The sequence below is a fragment of the Camelus ferus genome, chromosome 4 (assembly GCF_009834535.1).
Source record: "Camelus ferus isolate YT-003-E chromosome 4, BCGSAC_Cfer_1.0, whole genome shotgun sequence".
Lineage (NCBI taxonomy): Eukaryota > Metazoa > Chordata > Mammalia > Artiodactyla > Camelidae > Camelus > Camelus ferus.
In genome coordinates, this window is record NC_045699.1 from 53526444 (window position 1) to 53541998 (window position 15555).

Here is a 15555-nt window from a genome sequence, read left to right on the forward strand (position 1 = left end):
AAGGAGGGTTTGCGTGAATACTTTGTGTGAATAGTTTATTTCAGTGTTTTAGTGATTTTTTTAATATGTTCAGTTGGCAACTATCTGTCTGCTCCCCTTAGCACCCCTGCACTCCTGTCCTCCATCCTACACACAAGTCCCCTGCTCTAACCACAGCAGGCTGCCATGCTCTGCTTCACTTATTGGGCTTGCCCGTAAGATTTCATTTTTAAGAACGCTAAAAAAACCAAGACTAACATTTTTTGAAAAGCATTTATTTTACCCTTAATATTTAAAAAATGTACAATGCAAAAAATGAAAATATTAATACTACTGACTAGAAGTGTGGGATTTATCAATATACTTGAGAAAAATGAGGGCACTTATTAGGGGTGTTAAAATCGGCAAATCATTAGCCTCAGTGATACTTTAAGGTAATTAATTGTATTTCCAACTGTGAGTACAGCTACAAAATTAAAGAGCACATATGAAATGTTGGAAAGATAACATCAAAGATTGTAGCTAAATAACAAGGTATTATCTGAGACTGTAATACATTTCAGCTGTTGGGTTTATAGTCCTCACCTTATGGCAGGTATGTCTATTTGGGAATGTGCTGAACTTTCACACAATCTTTCAGGAATGTGTATGTATATAAAAGTAAGGGATTACCTGCATTCCAGCTTCTTCCAAAGCTGTGTCCAATCATGTCCTACACAGTGGGATATAGCCAAGCCAGCACAGACTTGAGGAATCTCATCAGGAAGTGCCAAAACCAAGCATGTGTGGAGTCACATAGAATCAGCCTGAAAGCCAAGTCAAAGTGGGGCCTGAGTCTACAAAACCAGGAAGCCTTAAGGGTGGGAAAAAGTTAGAAGGCCACTCCTGTTAACCTGGCTGCTGGGACTAAGCACAGAGGGATGACATCACCTCACAAAAGGTCTGAACAAACCTCCACGAGCACCAATAAGAGTCGCCACTAGTTTCGAAGGAGTAGAAATTAGCCAGTGCCTAATGTAAGAATAGGTTGCTCCAGAAATTCCTTATTTGAAAAAAACTGAGAAATGTGAGTTACAACTTGGACTGGTCTAATCTGGAAATCCCTAGCTAAGAAAACACAAAGCTAATTCTACAGCAGTGCTGTGTAAGAGAAATACCATGAAAGTCACATATGTAATTTTAAATTTTCTAGTAGCTGCATTTAAAAGCAAAAAGAAACAGATGAAATTAATTTTAATAATAAATTTTACTTAGCCCAATATATCTGAAGTATTATAATTTCAAAATGTAATCAATATAAAAATTATTAGTGAGGTATTTTATATTATAATTGCCATATTAAGTCTTCAAAATCTTGTGTAATTTTTGCACTAATAGCACATCTGAATATGAATGCTAAATTTTCATTGCAAATACTTTTTTATATTTAGATCATAAAATCTACAGCTTTAAAAACTGATTCACATACACAAATTATTTCTAATATACTTAGGTTTCCAGTAACTGAATTGAGCATTAGTTCCTAACTTTAAATTTATTAAATTCTTTAAAAATTTAAAAATTCAGTTCCTCAGTAGTATCAGGAACACTTCAGTACTCAGTAGCCACATGCAGCTAGTGGCTCCTACAATAAACAGCACAGTTATAGATAATCAGACTGCAGGTCTGACTGTTCTAACAATAGAACCACTACTGAATGTCCATGCAGGAATAGAGAGTAACATGACAGAAATAATCCTTTGCTATTGCAGAATACTTTGAAATCTATAAAACGCTATATAAACCCCATAGAGTATGATAGATCGTATGTAGGCTTTAACAGGAAAAATATTTGAGTTTGAATTCCAGCTCTGACACTTCCTATTTGACCTTTCACATTAGCTTCCTAGCCTCAGTTTCCATGTACCTAGAAGGGGACTGATAATAATATATGCCTTACCAAGCTCACAGGGTTGACTTGAGGATCAAAAAAGATGACATATGGAAAAATTACTGAAAGTTATAGAGATATTAGTTGTCATTATTATTGTAACTATATGAAGTGAGTATCATCCTTGCTTTATACTAAGGAAACTCAGTGTCAGGAATGTAATCGAACATAACTGAATAACCCAAAGGAGCCAAAACTTCATCTTCTAACTCCAAATCAAATACTTCTTCCACTATTGGTACCAGAGATGCCCTTATATAAAATCTAAACACCCAATTCCAATCTGAAGATACTTAGAGGTCAAGAAAGATAATTATGAATCAAGAAATTAGGATTCAATACAGCAAAAGATGGAAAAAAGTGAAAAAGCCCCAACATGCTCTAAATAGACCATGAGAGGAATGACCAGTTTTATCACAGAAAGTTTTAAAAGCTGGTCTACCAAAGTATTTCTCAAGACTGTCAAAAAATGCCAGCGACTCCTCAAGTGTTTTTCAATATAGGTGGTTATTTGTTCCTGAAAGAAACATTATCAGCTTCTGAGGAGACTCAATCAGTTATTTCTTGAAAAGGTCCAGAAATTTTGGAGATAGGTCAGAATCAAAAAAATTTCTAAACTCATACAACTCAATATCAAAAAAAAAAAAAAATCAAAAAATGGGCAGAAGACCTGAACACACATTTTGCCAAAGAAGACCTACAGATAGTTAACAGGCACATGAAAAGATGCTCAGCATTGCAAAAGAGAAATGCAAATCAAAACGAGATACCATATCACACCTGTCAGAATGGCTACCATCAAAAAGTCTACAAATAACAAACATTGGCAAGGATGTGGAGAAAAAGGAAAGCTTGCATGCTGTTGGTGGGAATGTAAACTGCTGAAGCCACTATGGAGAACAGCATGGAGGTTCCTCAAAAAACTAAAAATAAAACTACCATATGATCCAGCTATTCCACTCCTGGGTATACACCCAGAAAAAAGGGAAAAGACTATAAAAAGATATGTGCACTCCAATGTTCACAGAAGCACTATTTATAATAGCCAAGATATGGAAGCAACACAAGTGTCCAGCAACAGACAAATGGATAAAGAATATGTGGCATACACACACACAAACACACACACAGTGAAATACTACTCCGCCATAAAAAAGAATGAAATTCTGCCATTTGCAGCAAAATAGACCTAGAGAATATTATGTTTAGTGAGATAAGTCAGAGAAAGACAAATACTGAATGATATGACTTATATGTGGAATCTGAAAAATAAAACAAATGAATGTATAGAGCAAAACAGGAACAGACTCACAGATACAGAAAACAAACTAGTGGTTACCAGAGGAGGAAAGGGAAGTGGGGAAGGGCAAAATAGTGGTTATGGGATTAAGAGATACAAACTACTATGTATAAAATAGATAAGCACCAAGGATATATTACACAGTTCAGGGAATTATAGCTATTATGTTATAAAAAAATTTTAATAGAGAATAATCTGTAAAATACTGAATCACTATGCTTACATCTGAAACTAACATAATATTGTAAATCAACCATAGTTCAATTTAAAAAATTTCTAAACCTAGCAACACTTTCAAAGACATCTATTGTTTGAAACCTGACATTTAAATACAGAAAGATTGCTTCTTTAAAGAATGTGAGAATCTCTTTTCTTTAGTTTATTGCATTGATTTATTTTGAAGCCAAAGGTGATGCTTTATGGGTAAATCTTTCTGGTAAAGTAGAGAATTGTTCAGTTACAGTTAACAATAAACTGCCTATCTTCTAGGGGTCAAGCACTGTATGGAGTCCTGGCAGAGGAGGAAGCAACACATGATAATATAATAAATCCCAGTCCCTCCTCCCATACTCTGCCAATTTCAGTTGATATTCTTGCTTCTTACATAAGAAAAATGGAACACTAGCAGACAATCTCCTGATGCTCCCACCATCGAATATATCACCTTTCCTACAGCTGGACCCATACACTCCAGTGGCAATGGATGAAATCAGAAATAGCAAAGTTAAGATCTCTACCTCAATTTTGCCTTCCAAATCTCATGGAGTGCCTGTGATAGATGGAATCTGAACTGCATCCAAAACACTAGCTACAAGAGAATCAGGAATCATTTTTCTCACATTCTATATGCAACCCAGCAGCAAATTCTGATGATTCCACCTTCAAAATATATTCTGAATCCAACTACCTCTCACCTCCTCCACTAACAGGTATCACCCTAGTCCAAACCATCATCATGTCTACCCAGACAGCAAGCGCCTCCTAACTGGCTCCTGATTCCAATTACACCCCTTTACAATCTATTCTCCACACAGCAGCCAACACGATTTTAAAAACTAAACTAGATCATGTCATATTTCTGCTCTCAACTCTCCAATGTCTTTCTATAGCCTCTCCTACCACTGAAGGAAAAAAATAATAATAAATGGTCTTGCTTTTCAGGAAAAACATAGAAGCAACAAAAGCATGACCTCTACCTCATGCTTTTGCCTTCCAAATCTTCAATGCAAGTGACTGATGGAATCTAAATTACATCTAGAACTTGAACTACAAGGCAGGCTGGGGAAAATAAAGTAACCTCAATATAGGAAGGCCCTAAAAAAGAGGTTTGAATATATTTTAAGGACAATCCACCATGTCCCCATGATGTTCACTGCAACAGCATTTACAAGAGCAATAAATAAATAGAAAACAGACTAAATGGACAAAAGTAAAGGGCTGGTAAAGTTAAGTGTACTCCAGGTAATGAATAACATGGTCATTTTTGAAGAACATTTTATCAATGTAGTGAAAAATCTTAACAATTTGTCACTTACCAAAATAAAATCTGAACAAAAAGCGGTACCTTCAATCTGATCCCACTTTTAAGGACAACAAGGGAAATTTAAATATGGCCTATGAATTATTTTTGTAGGTATAATAATGGTTTTGTGATTATGTAGAAGAATGTCCTTCTTCTTACGAGTGGAATCTTTAGTACTGTGAATTTTCTAATTACTTTCAAATAATTCAGAATAAAAGGAGAAAGAATAACAACTGATGAATCCAGGAAAATGATATATAAGCATTCCTTGTACTATTCTTTTAATTTTCTGTTCAAAATTTCTCAAAATAAAAATTGGGGGAGAAAACTGCTGGGGAACAGTGGCTACTTTTATTTATTTGCAAGCCTGTTCTGTATTCAGGCTATATTCCTTTCCTAGCACCACATCTTAAAAAACGTGTGCTCTCAGAATGCATGTATACAATGTTGTCATCTCCAGTAGCCCAATATGGGTTTAGGCTGCTCTTTCTTTTCTCACTTTTTTAATATGTTCTGAGAAACTACAACTAATCCAGGGAATGGATGAATCGATGAATCAATCAATCAATCAATCAATCTCTTAACACACACACGCACACATGGTAAATAAATCAGTGATGTCAAATTCATGACCTATATGCCATCAGAACCCCTACCAACCAATGGCAGTCATTACTAATTGATCAAAGTACTCTTTCCTGCCAAACTTTCATTATACCTCAGAATCTTACTCAACATAGCTCTCCAAGTAACTTTGATTAACACATGGAAGCTGGCATGTGAGATTAAATCTTTGTCAGACATCTACTAAATAGTCTACTTCAGCAAAACCTTGAAAAACTGGTTGTCATGAGTGTCTCTGAGGTGGCTATGAAAAAAGGAGCTCAGACCCTGGAGTCAAAGACAAACTCAAATCTACCCTCTGCCTCTTACTTCTGAACCTTGGGAAAGTCTCTTAAAAGTTCTTTAGCCTTCCGTTTCCCCATCTGTAACGAAATTTTCCTCCCAGGCATGTCAGGTAGTTGAAATAATGGACACTTTGTAAATACCAAAGACATTCAAACATGAAGAGTGGCATCATGAAGAATGTAAAATTCACTACTGGAAATGCCACTATTAGAGTATTAACTATAATTCAGAATAGAGGATGAGTTCTAAGAGTCTAAAGTGTTATTTTTTCTTTTTAAGCCAATCCAGAAACAGGGAAAATTGTGAGTGCTCCTTTTCAGTGTCCTTTGCTGGTTCTTCATTTCTAACTTCTGAAAGTCTCAGGGCTCAATTCTCAGGTCTTTTTGCTATCCACACCATAGATGCGGCTAACCTCATGGCTTATAAACACAATTCATACGCTGTTGACCCTCAAATTTTCAAAGTATAACAAGATGTTAAAAAGGGAGTTTAGACCAAGGCTCCAACACAATAGATATCAAATACTAAAGTAAGGGGCTGAAGCAAATTTTCAAGCTGGGTATCTGAGAATAGTTTAACTTGGTCCCATCCCTGTAATCAATGTCATAAAATGGTCCAGTTATTGGAGACTGAAGGGAGGGAGAATATTTTAAAGGTTTTCTTTGAAGAAAGCTGTGCTGTGAATAGCCCCTCTCCCTGGAGAATGGAAAGGATAGGGAGAGGCCCCTCAGCTCAGACCTAGTGATAGAGCATGACTCAGAGAGCTGATATGTGTTCCCTGTAGTTTAGAGAAATGAGGTGGAGGGAGCAGCTTAACTAACTGGATTCTGACCCCACCACCATCACCACCACCACAGACTGGGGAATGTAAATCCAAAGGCGAGAGGTTGCTAAAGCAGTGGGTTATAACAGAAAAGAGACATTCCCTTGGGATTAGCCAAGGCACAGGGTGTATGTCTCTGTGGACAGGAGGTGAGCCTCACAGGAGGGTCATCAGGAGCCTGGCTCAAGTGCTCTGCTTGGTGGGCTGATGGGACTATAAATGAGAAAGTCTGTGGGGAATAAGTCTGTGTTGAAAAACCAAGGCAGCTGGAGGAATAAGATGCTTCACTCACACCAGTGGAGCTGCTGAAAGAGGAGCCACAGTAGTGGAGCCACCACAGAACCCACAAAAGAACCAAGGAAGACACAGCCTTAAATATTAGCCAGTCAGAGAAGGTGAAGTCATATTAGGACAGTCCCAGCCAAGTAAGAATTTTCTGATCTCTTTCCCCTCTACTGTCCTAGTGAAGGACTGAAACCAGCTCTGTATCTGTTGAAACCATAGCCAATAAGATGATGAGCCAGAAAGGGAAAAAAGCCAACCAATAACTTCTTTCCCAGTAGGCTGGCTACTCCTGGCTTGGGAGGTTTAAAGGTAGAGGAAGCTGGAAACAGAAGAAACATGACCTTTTTTCCTTTTTCACTTGAATTATAATTATAATGTGCCAACTTCTGGTGTACAGAACAATGTCCCAATCTTGCACAAACAGACATATATTCGTTTTTATATTTTTGAAACATGACCTTTCAATGAAGATGTAAGTATTAAGTAATAAACTGAACTAGACATTCTTGTTTCTGAGTTAAGTGTCTGCCTTCTTAATTAAAGAGAACCATGGGACTTTATGATACCTAGAGTGACCAGAAAAATCATGGTGCCTGCCAGTTTTCATCCAATGGCAGGGAAAACTGTTCCTCCACTGAATAAATGTTAAAGGGACAGTAGGACTTTATTTTTGTTGCATTTTGTTGCATTTTGTTGACTCCCAGAGCTGTACTTCTTCACGATACATGTTATAGTGGTATAAGAGGCATCTCAGAATTAACATACCCAAAACCAAATTCTTGACCTCCATCTCCCAGACCTACTTTTCCCACAGTCTTAATATCATTAAAAAGGAACTTCATCATTCCTCTTGATCCAAAATCTTTAAACTCATCCTTGAATCTTTTTTTTAATATATTTTTATTGAAGTATAGTCAGTTTACAATGTTGTGTGAATTTCTGGTGTACAGCACAATACTTCAGTCATATAGGAAAATATATTTTCACATTCTTTTTAACTATAAGTTACTACAAGATATTGAATGTAGTTCCCTGTGCTAAACAGTATAAACTTGCTTATCTATTTTATATATAGTAGTTCATATCTGCAAATCTCAACTTAGAATCTCTTCTTTTATATCCTAGATCCAAACCATCAGCAAATCCTACAAGCTCTATTTTCAAAAGTTATTCTGAATCTAACACTTTTTATCACCGTCTGACGTAAACCACTGTTGTGTCTCCCCTGGATTACCTCCTAAAAGGTCTTCCTATTTCTTCTCCCATCTCCCTACATTCTACTCTCAACGTAGCAGCCCAAAGTGACCCTGGTAAATCACGAAAGTTCTGCTCAAAAGCCTTCAATGCATTCACTTTTAACTTAGAATAAAAGTTAGTGTTCTTAGAATGCCCACATGATCTAGCCCCTAATCTTTTTTGAACCTCATCTCCTACCACCTTCTTCCTCCTTGCTTGCCATGATTTGACCACACTGGGCTCCTTGCTTTTCCTCAAACTTGTTAAGCATTCCTCCAACTCAAGAACTTTATACTTGCTGCTCCTTCTGCCTGATATTCTCTTCATCTTGTAGGTTTCTGCTCAAATATCATCTTACCAGAAAAGCCTCTCCTGACTGCCTAATATAAATAGCAACTCCATCCTCCCCGTCTCCCTTCTCTCCTATTTCTGAACTTCCTACCTTCCTCCTTTCATTAAAGTTATACCTAGGCCACTTAGAGCCCCCTGAAATACTATACATTTATTTGTTTATTGTCTGCCTTCCTTTACCAGCATGTCAGCAAACCAAGGCTAGGACTTTGCTTTGTCCACAGTTGCGGGTGCTTAATATTTTTTGAGTAAATAATTTATATTGAAGTACTTACAAGAGATCCTAAACTACAATAATTTTGTATTAAAAAGTCTTTCATGGCCCCTCATAATACTGGGAATCAAATTCTAAAATGGAGGGGAGCTGGGTCCCCACAGCCTCCTCCTGACTCCTCTCAGGCCTACCTTCCTCCAACCCCATCTCTCTACAGGAACACATCCTGCTTCCCACACTGGGAGCCTTTCCAGGAAGACAGACAAGGGTGGAGGGAGCCCACAGGGTCTCTCCCTGGCAACCATAGCGGCACATCAGGACTTGACTCTGACACATGTAGGCACCAAGACCAGATCCACGGCTCTCCAGGCCTCTGTTTCGACCGCCAGACAAGAATGTCTGTCTCTGTTAATTTGATTTAAGCTCTGTTTCTGCTCTCTGCTTAGCTGCTTGTCAAGTATGTGGCACTTTTGATAATTTAAGGGTTAGAATTTAGTCTATTTTTGCAATTGAAAATCAGCCTGGAGCCAGAGTTTCCCTTTTATTCGGAAAGACGAAACAGACAGCACATCAAAGGCAGGCATACTGTAATTTTGTCTTTTCTGATACATTAAAAGTAGGCCTTTGCATACTGGCTGCTTGGTGTCATGTGGAAACCTCCACTGGGCCTGTAAATATGAAGTCTAGTCCTTTCATATTATTTAATTTTGTGTCTCTGTGTCCAGCTTGGTCGGAAAAATTACACAGCAATGTCAGGAAGCCACAAATAAGAGGCAGCCTGGGGGTGCCCAGAGAGTACAGGGACTAGGAGCTAGAGTCTGGATTTCAAGATTGGCTCAATAGCCTCTGGGCTCAATGACCTGAATGCTTACCTAAGATGCTGGATTGATAAATTCTATAATATTTGTTCATTCAAACCAACATTTATTTGGTACCTCATAGATATCAGGGACAGGGGTTACACAAGCGAGACAATATGATCCCTTTGCCCAGGGAGCACTCAGTCTGATGAGAAGACAGATAGGAAAAGAGACAATCTCAGTCCTGTTGTAATTAAGGTGTATAGAAAGCAATCTGAGAGCATGGGGGTAAAAGGGAGTTCGTCTACCTGAAGGATGAGCAGGTATTTACTAGGATTCAGGAAGCAGGCTCAGGACTGAGAGAACAGCCCATGCAAAGGTCTGAGATGGCCGGTGCTGAACAGAAAAAGGAAAGTTCAGTGTAGGCTATGTGTGAGGGGGAGTAAGGCTGAGGAGGGTGTGGAGACAGGGGACTGACAGAAAAGGATGAAGGTGTAAAAATGAAGAAAGTGAGACCTGATTCATTACGTAAAGGAGCAATAGTTAGGTTACAGGAAAACTTGAAGTCATGTGGTAAAATGAGCATAATAGAAATAATTCTAACAATTATTGAGCACTTATTACCACATTGAGTACTTTTAACTTAAATCTGTGGCATTCAGAGATTCTAAGTTACTTGCCCATGATGTTTCAGCTGGGAAGAGGTGGAGATGAGAATTTAAAGGCCATCTGCAGACTCCAAAGCTTAACCCTTAACCATCACACTCTCTTGTCAAGACTTAGTAAATATTAAATAAGCTAATGGAGATGAAAGTATTCTGTAAAGTGCTGCCCAAACATAGCCACTGGTGTTAATTAGTTTTGCTACAAGGATCCCCGAAACAGGGGGTCTTTCTTCATTGGTATTTGACCATGCAGCCTTGAGCATCTTCTCCCAGGCTCCGAGTAGCAAGCAACAAAGGCTGTGAGAGACAGAGGTCACTCTGGATGAAAGAAAAGGAAGTACAGGCTTTCATGAGTCACACTGGTGGGTGGAAGAATGATAAAAACAAATGAAGCAGCCCTTCTGAAAGCTTAGCCTGTGCTGGCACCTGCTGGTGCTCATGACAGATGTGCCAGCTTCATCAGGGAATTACCCCTGGAGGATAAATGCCCCAGGGCAGTTGTACGTGTTGTGGATAGTGGGGGAGGGGAAGAGCTACAGCTAGTCTGAAAAAAGCTAGGAGAATTCTTTTTCTTACCTGAGAGGCTGCTGTGCATCTGTGGAATAGACTTCAGCTTGGAATTCACTAATCATAACCATTACTAAGCACCTCCTATGGGCAAGCACTGCACTGAGGGTCTCACATACTTTCCCCAAGAACAGCAGTACCCCCACCAGCTCAGCAAGGTATCATTCTCTTTAGAGAATGCAGCTAGCTCCAGGAGGTTACATGATTTAACCAGGATCACATAACTAGTAAATGTCAATCCTCATTTAGGATCAAAATTGAATTTAATTCATACTCTTTTTACATCACCATGTTGCCTCCAAAAGACTACATTCAAAGCTTAATTCTCCCAATTGTTATGTCTGTGATCCTGGCCCTATCAATTCACCACTGGGAGTTTTGTTTTGATTGGTTGGTAGGTTGATGCCCTTGCCTCATTCCAGAAGAGGCTTAACATCTTAAATATCTTAAATCCTTATCTTCAGTGTGGGGAGAAACCCTTACCAGGGTATTTGGAGCAATTCTGAAAAATGGATTAGGTCTGAAATATAAGTAACAATGTAACTACCTTTAAAACCTGTAGACCTGTTACCTCATAAAGTATATCTTTGAACTCCACGGCTCTAAACAGAAATGAGAATTCTAAGGTGCCCCCTGAAATGGCTTCCAAACTTACCAATATGGAAAACTCTGCCCTAGGTCACTTGTCAGTTAATGTTCACATCCTGGAAAATTCTCTTCACCCTGGGTGTGTCCAATCAAAGATCTAGAAAACTCATTTTCTATCGTTCAGTTGAAATTTAAACAAAGATATAATGTTGAACCATGTGAAATTACCAGGAGTTCAACTTAACAATTGCTACAAGTCTTCAAAAGACAGTACTTTTATCTCTCCAAAATGACTGGACAAGCCCATCCTGAGCCGAATGTCAGCAGACAGGTACGAGCATCATCTGGTTGACTGTTTAATGCACAGATTCCAGGGCCCACCCCCAGATTCAGTACTGGAATTGGGGTCAGGTAGTTCAGGAATTTGGCTTTGTAAAAGGCATCCCAGGTATCCCAAGGCAGAGAGACTACTCTAGGGGGAACTTTCCCTAGAGCGTTTCCAAATTGGAAAAATATTCTGTTCCCAAGAACACAGAAGACAAGAAGCTGCACTTCTCAAAGGGCATTGTTAGTCTGCTTGTGGGCAGGCTAGTTTGAGGACCTCTGCTGTAAAAGTGGGCAAGCGCCTGGTAACAGTTTCAAATCCAACCTCCACAACTTTCCAGCTGTGAGAAGTCTTTTGAGCGCCCAGCTTTTTTGTTTTAATGACCCACTCTTTCTTTCTTTATTTTTAATTTTTGTTTATTTTGTTTAGTTGCCTGAAATATATTATTGCAAGGGGATCTAGACCACTTTTTGAATAGTTGCATCTGGATAATGTGCCCAGTCCTCATTCCTCTACCTTCCAGGAGAGAATTACTGTGGCTCCACTTATTGGTTGAGAGACTATTTATGCCCATCTTCCACATCTCAGACCCAAACCAAAGCCTCATTATTTCTACTGTTTGTTTTGCTGCAGAATGGTAACATTTACATGGAAATGGGTTTTTTCTCTATCCTGTAATTTGGATTGTTTAGTAGTTTCCCTTTTTGGACTACTTTGATGCTGCTGAAGAAAGAAGTCCTCAGCAATCTGGAGAAAGGAAGAGAGTGGGCTGCAGGGGGCGGAGTAGGTGAAGTGTTGTTTGCTTCTCGGTCTCCTTGGCCCCCCACCACTACCTCCGCTAGGTGGACTAAGCTATCTCCTTCCTGTTTCTTTTTTTCTGCTTCCTACACTGGGCTGAAAAACATCAGCATGTAGGACTGGAGCTCGAGCTTTACCACCGACTGGGTATGAGACCTTGAGCAGATCTCTTTCCCTCTCCAGGCCTTGCCTCCCATATGAACAGGGAAGCTGTATAACTAGATGATCTCTAAATTTAATTGTTTTCATAAACCCACTGGGCTGTCACTCATTCTTCAGTGACAGCCATATGACTTGGAGCAAGTTATTTAACCCCTCTGATAGACCATCCAAATGAGTCACACCCCTCTCTTTTCTATCTCTGATGAAGAAAAAAAGTTGCTTCTTTATACCCAAGGTATGAAAATAGTAACCAATCCATGTCCCCTCAGAAGTATCTGAGTTCCAAAGGTGATGCCATCACTGTATAAAATTTTCCAAAGACTTTCCAAGGCTTTAAACCCTCTTTCACATCCTTAACACACCTACCACCCCCACTGCTATACCCACTAGCCCCAATGTAACCCTAAAATCTTCTAAGGTTAATTTCTGCCTCTCTTCTCCCCTTTATTTCTTGCTGGAGGGTTCTATGAAAAATCTAATTCAGCTTCTGGGTATGCCCTCTAGGAGAAACACTTTCAAATGCCTACAATAAGGCATACAAAAGGATGGTCACTGGGGCCTTGTTTACCATAACAAATAACAGGAAACAAATGTCCATCCATAACAACAACAACTGTGGGAAATCCATTTAATAGAATACTCCGTAGCAGTTCAAAAGAATGAGGCAGATAGATAGGTAGTAATATGGGTATACTGGCAAGATATATTGCTGACTAAAAGAAACATTCTATAGAATGGTATGTATCATACAGTTATGTAAAAAAATAAACTGTACATATTGTAAGTATACATATGTACCTACATACACACACATATATGTAAATGCCCAGCAAAGGTTTGGAAGGATGTGTAACAAACTGGTAATGTTGTTTACCTCCAAGGAAGGGATGGTCAAGGGGACTTAATGTGAAATGTTTCAATATTTTTACTGAAAGTATCATACAGAAGTTTAAAATTAACTTTAAATAATACAGCCCCTAAGTATGTAACAACAGCACAAAGGATGGGGGAAGGAAAAGTATCTTGTTGTAAGGTTCTTAATGCCGTACATGAAGTGGTACAACATTATTTGAAGATGACTACTCAAAAATGTGATAAATTAAAGATAAATACTAAAGATGACAAATTAAAGATGAACATCCTGTGGATGTCTCTGGAAAAAAAATTGGAAAAAAAAGAGGTTTAACAAATAAGAATGAAAAGAAAACAGAATCATTAAAAAAAAAAATCCAAAAGCAGCTTAGCAAAGAGAGGGGGAAATGGAACAAAGAACATACAGAACAAATAGAAAACAACTAGCAAGATGGTAGGTTTAAATACAACCATATCAATAGTAACAATGGAAATGGTCTACACACCCCAATTAAAAGGCAGAGATTGTCAGATTGGGTAAAAAAGCAAGACAACACATTGTGCTATCTACAAGGAACTAACCTTCAATATAAAGACACAAATAGGTAAAAAGTTAAAAGGATACAAAAAGATTTATCATGCAAACAGCAATCAAAAGAAAGTTAGGTGCCTTTACGAACACCAGCAAAGTAGAATTCAGAACAGGAATATTACCAGAGATAAAAAGTCATTAGATAATGCTAAAAGGAACAATTCACCAACAAGATATAAGAATCCTAAATATATATAAATCTAATATTGGCACTTCAAAATGTAAGAAGCAAAAACTGATAGAACTCAGAAGAGAAATAGGCAATTCCAAGATTATAGTCAGACCCTGTAACAATCTTCTCTCAGTAATAAAAGCAGCAGAAAGAAAATCAGAAGGGACATAGAAGACCTGAACAATACTATAAACCAACTTGACCTAGTTGCTATTTATAGAAAAGTCTAGTCAAACAGCAGAATACACATTCTTTTCAACTACAGTTGATCCTTGAAAAACACAGGTCTGAACCAGTTATAGATTTTTCCCAAAATTAATACTATAGTACTACACAATCCCTGGTTGGTTGAATCCATGGATGTGGAACCCTGAATATGGAGAAACAGTGGATACAAAGGGTTGACTATAAGTCATACATTCACATGAAATAGTCACCAAGATATATACTAGGTCATAAATCAAATCTTGACAAAATTTTAAAATTTTAAATTGTACAAAGTGAGCACAACACTACAAAATGACACAGTACAAGAAGGGCAAGGATCTTTGTGTGTCCAGGGAAAGCAGCGTCACAAGAGAAAAAAGAGTGGCTATGGTGAGCAGGCTAAGCAGATTTTCCAGCAAAAGGCTAAGACTACAAAGAAAATTGTACTAAAGCCTGAATGCGTTAAGCCCAATTATAGATCTAAAAGAATGCTGGCTATTAACAGGTGCAGGCATTTTAACTGGGAAGAGATAACAAGAGAAAAGGCCAAGTGACCCAGTTCTGAGTGTTAACTTTTGTTTTACTATAAAGGAAATAAAATCTTGAGGTTATGTTCACTTCAAAGAAGAGAAAAACAAGTTTATATTGAAAAGAGAAGAATGGTCTCAAATCAATGATCTAACAAGTATTCACCTTAAACCAGAACAAAGATCCAGCAGACATTATTCACAGAGCATTCACAGATAAACAAGTTCATACTGTATAGCACAGGGAACTATAGTCAATATTTTGTAGTAACTTATGGTGAAAAAGAATATGAAAATGAATATATGTATGTTCATGTATGACTGAAACATTATGCTGTACACCAGAAACTGACACAACATTGTAAACTGACTATACTTCAATACAAATATATAAATATAAAAAAAAAAACCTAGGGAGTCATATAAACTCAAAGCAAACAGGACACAGCAAAAATATAAGCAGAAATCTATGAAATAAAAACCAGATTGGGGAAGGGTATTGTTCAGGTTAGGGTGCGTGCCTAGTACACACAGGTCCTGGGTTCAATCCCCAGTACCTCCATTAAAAATAAATAAATAAATAAAAACCTAATTACCTCCACCACCCCCACAAAAAAAACACAAATTAAAACCAGTTTTAATAAAAATCAATGAAACCAAAACCTGTTTCTTTGGGGGAAAAAAAAGACAACTGATAAGCCTCTAGTCAGACTGATCAAGAAAAAGACACAACTTAATGAAATCAAGAATG